The 13,736-nt window shown below is 41.9% G+C and overlaps 2 pseudogenes; one reads left to right on the plus strand and one right to left on the minus strand.

Moving 5' to 3' along the window:
* Positions 1-3,170: 3,170 nt before the first annotated feature.
* Positions 3,171-3,532, plus strand: LOC112917138 (small nuclear ribonucleoprotein Sm D2 pseudogene; annotated as a pseudogene).
* Positions 3,533-12,456: 8,924 nt separating this feature from the next.
* Positions 12,457-12,948, minus strand: LOC112917137 (large ribosomal subunit protein eL29 pseudogene; annotated as a pseudogene).
* Positions 12,949-13,736: the final 788 nt, after the last annotated feature.

Below are 13,736 nucleotides of genomic sequence, written 5' to 3' on the forward strand. Positions count from 1 at the left end.
CCCTTAAGACATAGAGGAGATTGTCACAAGGAACACCCGGTGCCTTCTCCCAGCCTTTTGCACATTCCTGGGAGGACCTATGTTCTGGGTTACCTCTTGTTCTGACCTCCTGTTCCTATGAATTAGTTCACCTTAGGGCTTTTCTTGCTGTTTCTTATAACCTAATTGTGAGACCCAGCCATTTCCTTATTTTCTGTAAATTTGCATGGACATATCTTTGTATGTATGGCAGACTATTTTTACCAAAAATTCAGGAAGACAGTAGGCTATGTATCACAGAAAGACAAGTTACTTTACTCATTCTTTATAGCCTCCTTGGTCGTGTTCTTAAAAATATCCTTCTGGGGCCACCTGGGTGGCTCAGTTGGTTGAGTTTCCAATTCTGGATTTCAGCTCAGGTCATCTCAGGGTTGTGAGATCAAGCCCCACATCAAGCTCCACACTGGGCATGGAGCCTGCTTGGGGTTCTTTCCCTCTCCCTCAGCCCTTCCCCATCCCTCACCCAAGCTTGCTCTTTTCTCTAAAAAAAATCCTTCTGCCATTTCTTCTGTCAGGTTATGTAACCTCCTCTCCATCTTCTCTCTTCTTTTCCTTTCTCTTAGGAGAAAACAAAGCTTACAACTGTCCTTTCCCCCACAACAATTCTTCACATTTTCTGAGCCTCCCGTACATCTTCAAGGACCACACTAAAGTTTTAAAATTACCACCCCAAGGAAAGGCTCTTCTTAAATTCTAAGACAGATCAACTTCCATCCTAGTTTTTGTCTAGATATTAATTAGTGGGAGGATATGGTGATGGTTTAGTTTCGTAGTTACTCTGATTCCCACTTTCATATGGGAATATGCTAGCACTTGCCTCAGAGAAGGGATGTGAGAATGAGTAAGTTAATGTGCAAAGTCCTTAGCACAGTGCTTGGTTCGTGATCTACCTATTCCTATTTGTTCCCACTCTTCTTTTTGAAGTCCAAATCAAGGGCCAGCAACCCCATGGAGGCTTTTGTGAGCTCCCTAGCCAGAGCTAATCAGTCCTTCCAATTGCTCCCTCCCTCCATGCATTCTTGTGGCACTGGCTTTATATGCCTAAGGCAAGCCCCTAAGTGAATTTTCAGTCTGAAGGGAAGATGGACATGAGCATATAAAAAGGGAATGGTCCAAGGAAGCTAGGAATGGGTAGAGGGAGGGTGAGCAAGGAGGTGCATTCTCCAGCTCCAGGGTCTTGAGTTCAAAGTCAGGAATGTGATCATGTTGCCAGTGTTGTCAACCTTGAATACCATTATGCAGTTCTTGTGTCAGGTTTTCATCTGTTGCAAATTTTACCATGCTGTAGTTTTAGGGCTTGCCACTGTTACACTGTGTTGATTATTTCAACATGTGTGTATCAGTCAGGACTTGATCAGGGAAGCAGAACTACTATGAGTTAAGGGATAAGGAATGTATTATAGGAAATGGACCTTACAGAATTTTGGGAAGAGGTAGGGAAGAAAAGATCTGAAAAGGGGAGCTGAAGACTCAGAGGAAGGTCACTAACCAGACCTGGCTTACAGGGAAATGTGGAAACTAGGCAAATCCAGCTGCTGGAGTAGAATTGGGAGGAGGGCTGGGGTAGAAATCCACAGGGGACTGTTGGCTCTCTATGATGGCTTCCTCTGTATGTTCATAGCACAGCATCTGCTGGCAGGCCCAGGGTTGCTGCTAGCAGAGCAGGCAGACGGGCAGGAGGGTTGGGTGCAGAGTCGGAAAGGCTGAAGGCAAAATGGAAACAGCACATCTGTCCATCTCTCACCACCTCTTACTGATGACCACCTTTAGACTGAAATGTTACCTGCTTCATTTCTGCTCTCTAAATCTCATACTACTTCACTTTTGGCCAACTCAACTCAGAGTCACAGAGAGAAAGGAATTTTAGGAAACAGCTCCTAGTAGAACAATCCAGCAAAACATTCATTCTGAATCTCAGTATCCACTGCAAATTGAAAAAATGGCTGATTGCTAACATCTACTTCTTGGAACAAAGAATAAATAACAAAGAGGGAAAAGTTATAGGATCTGGGAAAATGGCACAGTCGGATTTTTGGAACAAACAGTCCATAATCAGACTCATACATCTATACATAGGTAATATATGATATAGTTCTGCAGAACAGTGGAGAAAGGATAGTCTTTTCAGACAAATGGTGCTGAGCCAATTGGATGTTCAAGTGGAATAAATATTAATTTTGACCTTCTACCTCACAGTACATATAAATATCAATTCTAAGCACATTATTGATCTTAAAAAAAGGAGACTATTGGGATGCATGACTGGCTCAGTCTGTAGAGCATGTGACTCTTGGTCTGACTTCAAGCCCCACGTTGGGCATGGAGCCTACTTAAAAAAAATAATAATTAGAATTTTTTTAATTAAAAACAAGGAGACTATCTCCATGACAGATTACCCAAGATGGGTAAGATTTCCTAAATAGAACCCCCTAACCACTAATTGAGAAAATACAGAACAATTATAAAATGCAATTGTTGTATGGGGTATAAATTACCTCAACCACTTTGGAAAACTGTTTGATGGTGTCCACTAAAGTTGAATATATTCACACCCTGTGTTCTAGGAATTTCACTTTTAAATACAATATAAATATGTATGTAGGCTTACCAAAGTATTTATTTAAGAATGTTCATAGCTGCTTTATTAGTAGCCAAAACCAGGAAGCAAGCTAAATGTCCATTAACAAAAGAGCAGATAGGGGTGCCTAGGTGGCTTAGTCAGTCAAGCATCTGCTTTTGGCCCAGGTCATGATCCCAGGGTCCTGGGATTGAGCCCCATATTGGGCTCCCTGCTCAGCAGGCAGTCTGCCTCTCCCTCTCCCTCTGACCCTCCCTCCTGCTCATGCTCTCACTTGCACATGCTCTTTCAAATGAATAAATAAAAATCTTTAAAAAATTTTTTTTCTAAAAAAGAGCAGATAAATAAGTGTAGGTAGGTATATGGAATACTATGCAGCAATGAATATGAACAATTACTGTTCCATGCAAAACACAGATGAATTTCACAAACATGATTTTGAACAAAGGAAGACAGACACAACTAAATATATAGTGTGTGACTCTCTATGAAGCTCAAAATGGGAGAGGCAGGAGCAACACGGGGAAGACAGAGCTGACCTGGAATGCAGCCTGTACCACCATGAGCCTCCTCAACAAGCCCAAGAGTGAGATGACCCCAGAGGAGCTGCAGAAGTGGGAGGAGGAAGAGTTTAACACAGGTCCGCTCTCTGTGCTCACACAGTCAGTCAAGAACAACACCCAGGTGCTTATTAACTGCTGCAACAAGAAGCTCCTGGGCCGTGTGAAGGCCTTCAACAGGCACTGCAACATGGTGCTGGAGAATGTGAAGGAGATGTGGACCAAGGTACCCAAGAGCAGCAAGGGCAAGAAGAAGTCCAAGCCAGTCAACAAGGACCACTACATCTCCAAGATGTTCCTATGTGGGGACTCAATCATTGTGGTCCTGCGGAACCTGCTCATCGCTGGCAAGTAGCAGCTTCCTCTGCGCCGTCAGAATTTGCTCCCTCCTGCGAAGATCTGTCCTTTGTAATGAAAATAATCAAGTCCTGGGTTTTTTCTTTAAAAAAAAAAAAAAAAAAAAAAAAAACCTCAAAATGGATAAAACTAACCTATCATGCTAGAAGTCAGGATAGTGGTTTCCTTTAGATATGGGGATTAATGGCTGAGAAGAGGGTATGAAGGGAGCTCTGGATGAGCTGGGACTATTCGGGTTTTGACCTGGAAGGTGGTTACAATCTCTGATAATTCATTAAACTACACATGTATGATATATGCTTTCTGTATGATTGTTTTACTTCAAATTTTTAAAAAGACTTATTTTTATTTTTTATTTTTTTATTTTTTTAAATGTTTATTTATTTATGATAGTCACAGAGAGAGAGAGAGAGGTAGAGACATAGGCAGAGGGAGAAGCAGGCTCCATGCACCGGGAGCCCGACGTGGGATTCGATCCCAGGTCTCCAGGATTGCGCCCTGAGCCAAAGGCAGGTGCTAAACCGCTGGCCACCCAGGGTTCCCAAAAAGACTTATTTTTAGAAAAACTTTTAAAATGTCCTGTGTTATCCATTACCAACTGTCATATCTAGTAGTCTTTTTCTTTTTACATCTTTTATCATCCCTCCTACGTTATTTCCTACCCCCTTGCTCTAAAAATGTGTTTCCTTTCATAATTCTTCTTGCACCTTGGGCCACTAACTTTATGGCTCAACAAATATTTCTTGAGTATCTCCAGTGTGCCAATCACTGAGCCAGGCCTAGAGTTTGTGATGGTGACTAAGCTACCAAAGGCTTTGACCTTTTGGAGCCCCAGCTCCCAATGAAAAGAGGCTTCTAAACAGGTCATTACATCATAACTGTCACTTCTCACCCCTTTTCGAAATTTAGGCTTTCCCCAGAGTTCTAGATTAGAGAGCCACTTTCTCAAAATCCACTGTTTGTGCCCAATAATGACCCTAATTTTCCCAACATCATTGCTGTGTAAGACCTCAGCATCAAATGTGACAATTTCCTTCATCCCGCATCCCAAATTCGGCCTCATCCTACACATTTCTACCTCTGAAACATACACACCTACTCCTGTTTTCCATTCCTGTTGCTTCCAACCAAGTTGAAATCCTGACTCCTCCTGTTGCCTCCTCATTTAGGATTGATTTGCAGAAATAGAAGCCCCTCAGGCTGGTTTGATCAAAACTCAGGTTTAGGTAGCTAATAAATTACTGAAAAGTCTGGGGAAGACATTTGAAACAGAGCTTCCAAGAACAACCCCCAACCCTTGGAATCCTAATACCTCTGCCAACAATTGGAAATTGATTCCCGTCGCTATAGAAGTCCTTGAATTAGGAAGCAAGTGACCCCAGCACCTTGTTGCCTGTGTATCATCCATGTCCCCAAAATGGATCTTTGTCCAGAAGTCCAGCTACAAAGAGAGTTGTGACTTATTGTTCCCTGCTTTCCAACCTTAGCAGTACAGGTTAGAATGGATGTCGAGCATGCCAGATCTCACTGTCTCCCTCACTTCCTAGCTAGACTCCCAGCTTTCCCTGCTTTTGCCCACAATTTCCATTCTCTTCATTGCTTCTGGCTCTGATTATTATCACTCCACAGCTCAAAAGCCTCCTGTGACTCATCCTCTCCACTAAATTAGGTTAAAGTGCCCTCACCTGTCATTCAAGGCCCTGTGTGATCCAATCCCAAATGGTTTTTCTGTTTTATGTCCTACTCCACTGCTACAATTTCCTTTACACATTCTGCTCATTCCCACCTCATGCCTTTGTACATCTTCTACCCCTTTCTGCCATAATTTCCCATTAAAATGCATAATTTATTTAGACATTGTGTCTGAAGACAGAGAGGTGGGCTAGAATCTTAACTCTGCCTGGGAAAATGAGATCATCCTGAACTCAAAGCGTCAGTTCTCTGCCCTGTAAAACAGGGATAATAATAGTACCTACTTTACATGTTGGGATAGATAAGGTTACAGGTAAGAATCTAAGCTGTTAGTGCACACCCTCTACAGATGGTGACTTCAGTATTGTCCTCTTGACCTCTGTACCCCATCATTCAGGTGCTCAGTAAATACTTGTGTAATGAATGGACAAGCAAACCAAGCAGCAACAAGGGCCTTAGCTAACCTAAGGTCAAACCAAGGTGATACTTGGTCCCTTCCTGGTCAGTATCACAGTCCTGGGTGGGGTCATACAACACAAGTATGAGTGGAGGAAGAGTCTCCACTTGTATTATCAAGTCAGGAGAAATAAAAGCTATGAATCTTAACAGTTAAGCTGGGATACAACCCCATGTTGTGCCATAGGAAGTTACTGGCGCCTCATGGATTGAAAACAGTTTGGCAAAGATTCCCTTCCCAAGATTTTATTTGGAGGCCTCTCATCTCTGTGCTTGGAGAAATAGCTATCTGAATACAGAAAGTGGAAGGAGGCAGGAGATCTCACGTCAGGTACATTCTCATCTGAACTCCAGTGGAAAATATTCATACAATCTCAGATGTTGCTGGAGGAGTGAAAATTGATATGCCCCACTTTGGAGATCCATTTGGCAGTATTTATTAAATATGAAGATGCACATACCCTATGGCCCAGAAGTTCCACTTCTAGGTCTCCACCCTAGGAAGATGCTCTCACAATGAGACTCATTCAAGGAGACATTTATTAGATCCAGGAATTAAAACAACCCGAGTATTCACCAATGATGAATAAATAAAATGTGCATTTAAACATAAAGTACAAAATAGCAAATGGGAAGGCATGAACTAGATTTTTGTCTATCAATATGGATAGATTCCAAAAGTATAATTCTGAGTGAAGAAAACAAGTTGCAGAGCAATGCTTTCAGAATATTGAATATGTAAGAGCAACATATATATTGTTCAGGGATACATATCTGTACAAGCTTGAAACAATGGATTGAAGGGATACAAGCTGAATTCATCATTGTAGTTACTTTTGGAAAGAGGAATTAGACCAGGAATAAAGAGGACTTAAATTTTATCTATAATATTTTTTCTCAGGGATCCCTGGGTGGCTCAGCAGTTAAGTGCCTGCCTTCGGCCCACGTGTGATCCTGGAGTCCTGGGATCGAGTCCCACATCAGGCTCCCTGCAGAGCCTGCTTCTCCCTCTGCCTGTGTCTCTGCCTCTCTCTCTCTCTCTCTGTCTCTGTCTCTCATGAATAAATAAAATCTTAAATATATATATATATATATTTTTTTCTCTTTTAATTAAAAAAAATCTTAAAGCTTTAGAGGACAGATACCAACAACTGCTTTTAGAATGATGTTTGGGGTATAAGAACTCTATTCTAATGAGAATGTTTCTTTTTTCCTCAGAAAATGAAGATATGGCTATGAGTATAATTTAGTCTATGTGTATGTGTTGTGTTGCACTGTGTTGGATGAGGAGGCATTGGTGAAACCAACCATGGTTTCACCACGGTTCCCAGCAGAATGTCCATTTGTAGGCAACAGAAATTAATCATGGCCATGGCACTTAAATTTGAACAATTTAAATACCTATGGACCTTTCTGACTCTCTGATGAAAGCTATGTCCTCTTGGTTCTAGGGGTAAAAATACTCATACACACAATTTGGCATATAATATTGTGGAGTCTGTAAGCCTCAGGTTAAATCTGCACTACTTCAGGATATCCGGAGGTTGGCTTTTTTTGACCTCTAGAACATCTATTAGAAATGCATGGCAAAGAGACGAGAGAGACTTGTTAAAATAATATATAAATACAATGCTGTCTTTGCAGAAAGACAGTTTGAAGTGAGGGAGGGAGTGAGAGAATGTGTGTGTGTGTGTGTGTGTGTGTGTGTGTGTGTGTAAAAGCTGCTTAAACCCTAAAAAAAAAAAATAAGCACAGCTTCTCAAGAGCTCTTAGTTTGCATCCTGAAGTGTAATGCCAGTGTAAATGCCAGCATCCCCAGCATCTCAGTCCTTGGAATTTGCTTCTCTCACCCTGGAGCAGGAAGTTTAGAGAGACCTGTGATGTCTCAGTGATGTTTGTTCTTACTGCAGGGACCACACAGTGTCCAGCTGGCGGCAGGCCAGCCTCTGTCATCCCTTGCTGGAAGGCCTCAGGCTCTCACCCAACATCCCTGATGAGACAGAGCATCCCCATGCAGGGCACACACGGCCCCCTTTTACCCCCTTACCTCAGGTGGGGACCAAGATGGCTTTTGAAACTGAATATTTTTTTTAAAAATCATTTTGGTATTGGGAGTTTCTGAATTTGGTGTCTAGCAAAGGAATTAAAATACAGGAATGTGATTGAGAAATGATTTGAAAATTTTAGGTCTGCTCCATCTTTTCCAGTTGATAATGAAAGTCTGTCGAGGAGGGTGACAAGCTGCCGGCTCCCCCGAGGACAGCTTCCCAACAGTCGCCTTCCCATTGGCAGCACTTGTGGTCAAAACACAAGAGAGTAATGAGACATTTAGAGGAAACTTAATCTCTTCCAAAGACCCAAAGTCAGATGTAGCCCTTAAATATTTTATAGGAAAATATTTGCAAAAAATGTGACTTGGCAATAAATCACAAGATGGTACTCATTAAGGTTACTTGCTGACTGAGACAACTGGAATAATGATCCAGGCCCAGAATTATTTTGGAGCCATGAAAAATCTATCAAGATATATGCATAAAATCTTGTTCTTTCATTTTGCTAAGGCGATCTTTTTTGGATTGTGTGAATAAAGCCCAGTTTGCTCCACTCTGAAATCCAGAGAAGCAGCGTGACCTGGGGCAGCTCATGCAGAGCCCTCTCTCCATTTTTGTTGAAACAGAAGAATTGGCCTCCTTGTCCCCATTGCAACCAACTCTCCTTCAGAATCCCACCTCTACAGGTGAGGGTGGATTTTAAAGAACTCCTTGCCCATAGAAAAGCTGTTATTCCCCAGGGCCTCCCCTGGAACCTCCTGTAGCAGGCTCTTGTTTAGAAACCCATCTAGGAAATGCACCCAGCCCTGGGCCAGCTCTCTGGGGAAAATATTTATTCCCAACAGACGCTCACCTGGAAGTTTTGGGAGACAGATGGCAGTTGTACACTGTGTGCCTCTACCCCAGAGAGAATATCCTGAGTGCCCCCATTGCGCATGGTGCTTTCCTTTTGCTTACAGGCTCCATTCTGCTAACTTGGATGCTAAGGCCAATGTCAGTGGCTTCTATCAAGAGCAGTGGTTCTTGGGCAGCCCAGGTGGCTCAGCGGTTTAGCGCCACCTTCGGCCCAGGGCCGGATCCTGGAGACCCCAGATTGAGTCCCAAATCAGGCTCCCAGCACGGAGCTTGCTTCTCCTTCTGCCTATGTCTGCCTCTCTGTGTGTCTCTCATGAAGAAATAAATAAAATCTTTAAAAAAAAAAAAAAAAGAGCAGTGGTTCTCAAACATTAGTTCAGAATCACCTGGAATGCTTATTGGTACAGAGGCTATCAGGTCCCATCCCCAGGGTTTTTGATTCAGTAGGGCTGGGATGGGGTCCCCAAATATGCATTTCTAATAAGTTCCCAGTTCTTGATGCTGCTGCTCCTAGGACTGTGTTTTGAGAGCCACTGGTCTGTGCTTTTCATCTGAGATGCTCTTAATTCCTCAGCTTGAGTCTGGGCCCAGAATGTAGCCCTCAACAAACAGCCCTCCTCTACACAAACATCTTGGAAGGAAGGGTAGTGCAGATACAATTAGCCAGACACAGAATCCAAAGTTATATATGGAACAGCTCTTTCATTTTATGTTCAGCAGAACATTCTAATTCATTCTGGAGACCACAAAGGGAGTCTGGAGTGGCTCCTCTGCTCATTCCCACCAGCTTGCCCTTTCTGGGGCTCTCACTAAGTAGGGGCCTCATTATGACCCTCAGGCACCCAGGTGGCAGCTCCCTCCCTTTGGAGGAAGAGCCTTTCTTTCTAGACCTCCTGTCTTCCTTCCCTGCATGGCCCTTCATTTGGTTAATTTCTTCTGCTGGGCTCTGCATTGTTCATTTCCATTTTGATATCACAAGACTTTGGGACCTGAGGTATGCAAGGTTGAAGGGGGAGAAGAGGCATCTCATCATTTCTGCCCTCAGCATGTGTTGTATACAGGATAATCAGGACTTTCATGCTGGCTGATTAACAATGCCATGCCTATGTCTTGTGGTATTATGGTAAAAGTGTCTCTGTTATCTTAGATCGAACTGTATCCAATCCTAGAGACAATTCCAGGAGGGGGGGGGGGATGGGCGGTCTGCTGTTGCACAATAATGGGTCAGTGTGCTCAGTTGATCTCCCTGGTAACCGCTGCCTTACCCCTTAAAGGGCAGATTTAATGCTGGGAATCTCTACTTTCAGTAGCTGAGATGGTTTTGCAGAGATTTTTGTTACCCTTAGACCACACCTGGTAAGGTATCAGTTACTATTTTGTATGACTGGAGGTGTCCAACACATGGAACATATTCATGCTAATTAATATATAATTCCCTAGCCATAGTCCCAACCTGGCTGACCTCAGAATTACCCAGGAAACTACAAAAATATGTGTTCTGAAAAAATAGCTACAACACAGAAAGTAAAGACATACTTGTTTTCTTAATATAGAAAGAGTTCTTACAGATCAATAACAAAAATAATAAATTGATAGAAAAAAGGACAAAAGTATGATTAGGGAGATCATACACCTACAAAAATTCTAATATTAACATGAAAATACAATTGCTATTATTCATAAAGGATGAACATCGAGTTACTATTTTTCACATATCAGACTGGCAAAGATAAAAATGTTTAACAACTTTAACAATTTATTACCAAGAATGTGAAGAAAAATTCTTACACATTGTTGGTGGGAGTACATGTTACCATAACCTTTTTGGACAACAGTTTGTCAATCTATGAAAATCTTAGAGGCATATACCTTTTGGCCCAATGTTTCACTGCTCCTAGTTCAGCATAGTGATGCCTTAACACATGAATGAAAATGTATATACAGGATGTTCCTAGCAGCATTGCTTGTGATGGCAAAATGCAGAGGCAATCTAAATGGTTATCAATAAACAGTGGGTGAAATAAAGTATGTCATGGCCATTCACCGAAGCTCTCTGCCACTATAGAAGATGATGATGTTGATCTGTGATCATGTAACAATTTCCAAGATGTTTTTTTAGGTGAAAACAGTAAGATGCATTAATGTGTTGTAGCATACTGTCATTTCTGTAAAAATATGGGTGATTTATACTGTGTACATATATGCATATTCAGAAATAAGTGTAGATTATTTCTGAAAAGATTTGTAAGAAACTGGTGATAGTTCTTCCCTAATATCTATTAGGGAAGAAAACTGATAGACTCTCACTATATATATATACACACACACATACACACACACACCCTTTGCATTGTTTGAATTTATTTTTACTATAAGCATGTTCCGTTTCATTTAATTAAAAATAAATATTCTCAAGCTCCCTCCCTAGACCAACTGGATTTTAGTTTCTGAGGTTGGGAGGCAGGAATTTATATTTTGAAAAAGAACTCTGGGTGGTTCAGTGGTTGGGTGCCTGCCTTTGGTTCAGGTCATGATCCTGGGATCCAGGATCAAGTTCCACATCAGGCTCCCTACGGGGAGCCTGCTTCCCCCAATGCCTATGTCTTTGCCTTTCTCTCTCTCTCTCTCTCTCAATGTGTGTCTCTCATGAATAAATAAATAAATCTCTTTAAAAAAAAAAAAAGAACTCTGCTGAGAGAAATAGCTGATTTAGAGTTGGAAACACAAGATGAGCTTGTAGCATCTTGTTAAGATGCTCAAAATGCAAAATGCATGTCAAAGGGACACAGAACTCAATCTGAAAAAGCTTCCAAGGACCAAAGCTGGAAAATCTGAGCATAAAATACATAGCATACTATTAGATTATAACCTAGAATGTAAAAAAAAAAAGAACTGGTATACATGAATGATTAAATAAATTAATTAAATAAATGGGGAAGAAGAGATACACCTCCCTTACAAAAGAATTTCAAGAATTCCAAATAATTTATGTAGATACTCTCCACTCCAGGAAGTGAAGGTGAATTCCCACCTCCCCCTTGGTTGTGGGTTGTGCTTTGTGGCTCCAAAGAGTACAGTGTTGGAGTAGAGGAGTACTTACAGTGGAGAGACTAGCAAACACTCTGTTGGCCCAGTGATCAAGGTTAGCATCAACAGTGATAAATCTTGTTGAGAGTAGTACCTATGATAAAATGTGATAAGAAGGATACTTCCTCTGTGGTATTCTTCCCCCAATCTGTAACCCTGGTATAACTATGGGAAAAATATCAAACAAACCCAAACTGAAGGGCATTCTACAAGATACCTGGCCAAGACTTTTCAAAGCTATCAAGGTCATAAAAACAAACAAACAAACAAAATAACAACAAAAAAAAAGAAAGAAAGAAAGAAAAAGAAACACTAAGAATCTATCATAGACCAGAGGAGACTATAAAACACAATGACTAAATGTAATGTGGTATCCTGGATAGGATCCCAGAACAGGAAAAGGATATTGGTGGAAAAACTAGTGAAATCCACATAAAGTATAGAATTAAGTTAATAATTAAAAGCAAAAACAAATATCCAGACAGTTCCTATTTAGCCAGCTTGGCTCCAGGCTGCCATTAAGCAACTTTAGAATCACATCAATAGAGTGGAAGTTCTCAAACTTTGGTATGCTGTAGAATCACGCTGGTAGTCTGTTAGCACTCTAGATCCCACCATAGAAATTCTAACTGGGTTCATAGTGGGCTTAAGATATATATATTTTTTGACAGATCCTGCCGCAGGTCTATTTGTACAAATAGCACAGAAAGACACCAGGCCCATGCAGACAGAAGCCCAGGGGTCATGCCAGTCCTTCCATCCTCACATTAGCAGGCAGAAGGCTCTACACTGGAGCCTTTGTGGGGGCCTGGGCACCTTTGGGAACCTGCGCTGTAGGAGTAGGAGCAGGAGCTGGAGCCGGGGTCGCAGCTGCAGCCTGGGCCTTAGTTTGAGCCTTGGCCTTGGCCTTTAGCCAGCAGAGCCTGAGACCTTTGGCAATGCGGGCACGAGCATGGTTCCCGAGCTTGGGGTGAGCGATGTAGGCAAGTCGATTGAGCTTGCTGTTGCCACCCTTTGGGATCTTGGGCTTAACCTCCTTGGGCTTGACAAGGGCCTTGATAGCCTCAGCACATGCAGTCATGGCCTTGGCGTTGTTGGCCTGCATCTTCTTCAGACCCTTCTTGTTGTGCTTCTTGGCAAAGTACATGTTCCTCAGGAGCTTGGGGTCTACCCTCTTAAGAGATTCATATTTTTGTGACTGGGGTTTCTTGATGCCATTTCTGTGCCATTTTCATGACTGGTTGTGTGTAGTATGGTTCTTGGATTTGGCCATGTCTGCACCAAAGCCCGCGGCTCCCCAAGCACCTCCAATATACATTTTTTTTTAAAACAAGTGCCAAGTTTATTCGTTCAACAGTTTTTGCCTTTGAAGTATTTGTGACATCCTTGAGATTCTTTGCTACCTTTGTGCTTTACCACACAACTGTAACCAACCGCTCTAGGATTTTCCCTCTGTTAGTTTTACAAAGGTCTGCTCTTCCCCTGGTTTCTTATTCTCATGAACCTAAATTAGGTTAATTTGTTGTTCACCATGAAGGGCCTCCACCAACTTGACATACATAGACACATCACAGTTAGAAGCAAGCACACAAAGCTGGGCTTGGTGTCAAGACATGGGCAGCTTCACAAATTCCATGGACCAGGCCATGGTGAATGAGGGCAGTCTTCAGCACCTCTTATAAAGCAGGATTACTGGAGTATTGCTATGGTGGTGTGTTATGGGTGAAGCCACATCTTGAATGGACCTTAGCTTCTGCCTCTGTGCAGCTTGTTGATGGCAGGAAAAGAGGAAATATGCATTTTTAATAAGCACTACTAAAAGCTTCTGAAACACTACATTTTAGGCACATTGCACTGGAAACCAAATCTGATATTCTACTCATAATTACTATGTCCATCAATAAGATGTGAGTTCAACTGGAACAAAAACCTTCTGAAGATAAAAAAGATCATGAACATCCATTCATTATGTAACATCCCTAGTCTATTTGGGACATTCAATGAGTTTCTTAATAGAATTCTTACCACCATTTGACATGTGATAAGTGTGAAATGAATAAA

Source organism: Vulpes vulpes, chromosome 13, assembly GCF_048418805.1.
Source record: "Vulpes vulpes isolate BD-2025 chromosome 13, VulVul3, whole genome shotgun sequence".
Taxonomy (NCBI): Eukaryota; Metazoa; Chordata; class Mammalia; order Carnivora; family Canidae; genus Vulpes; species Vulpes vulpes.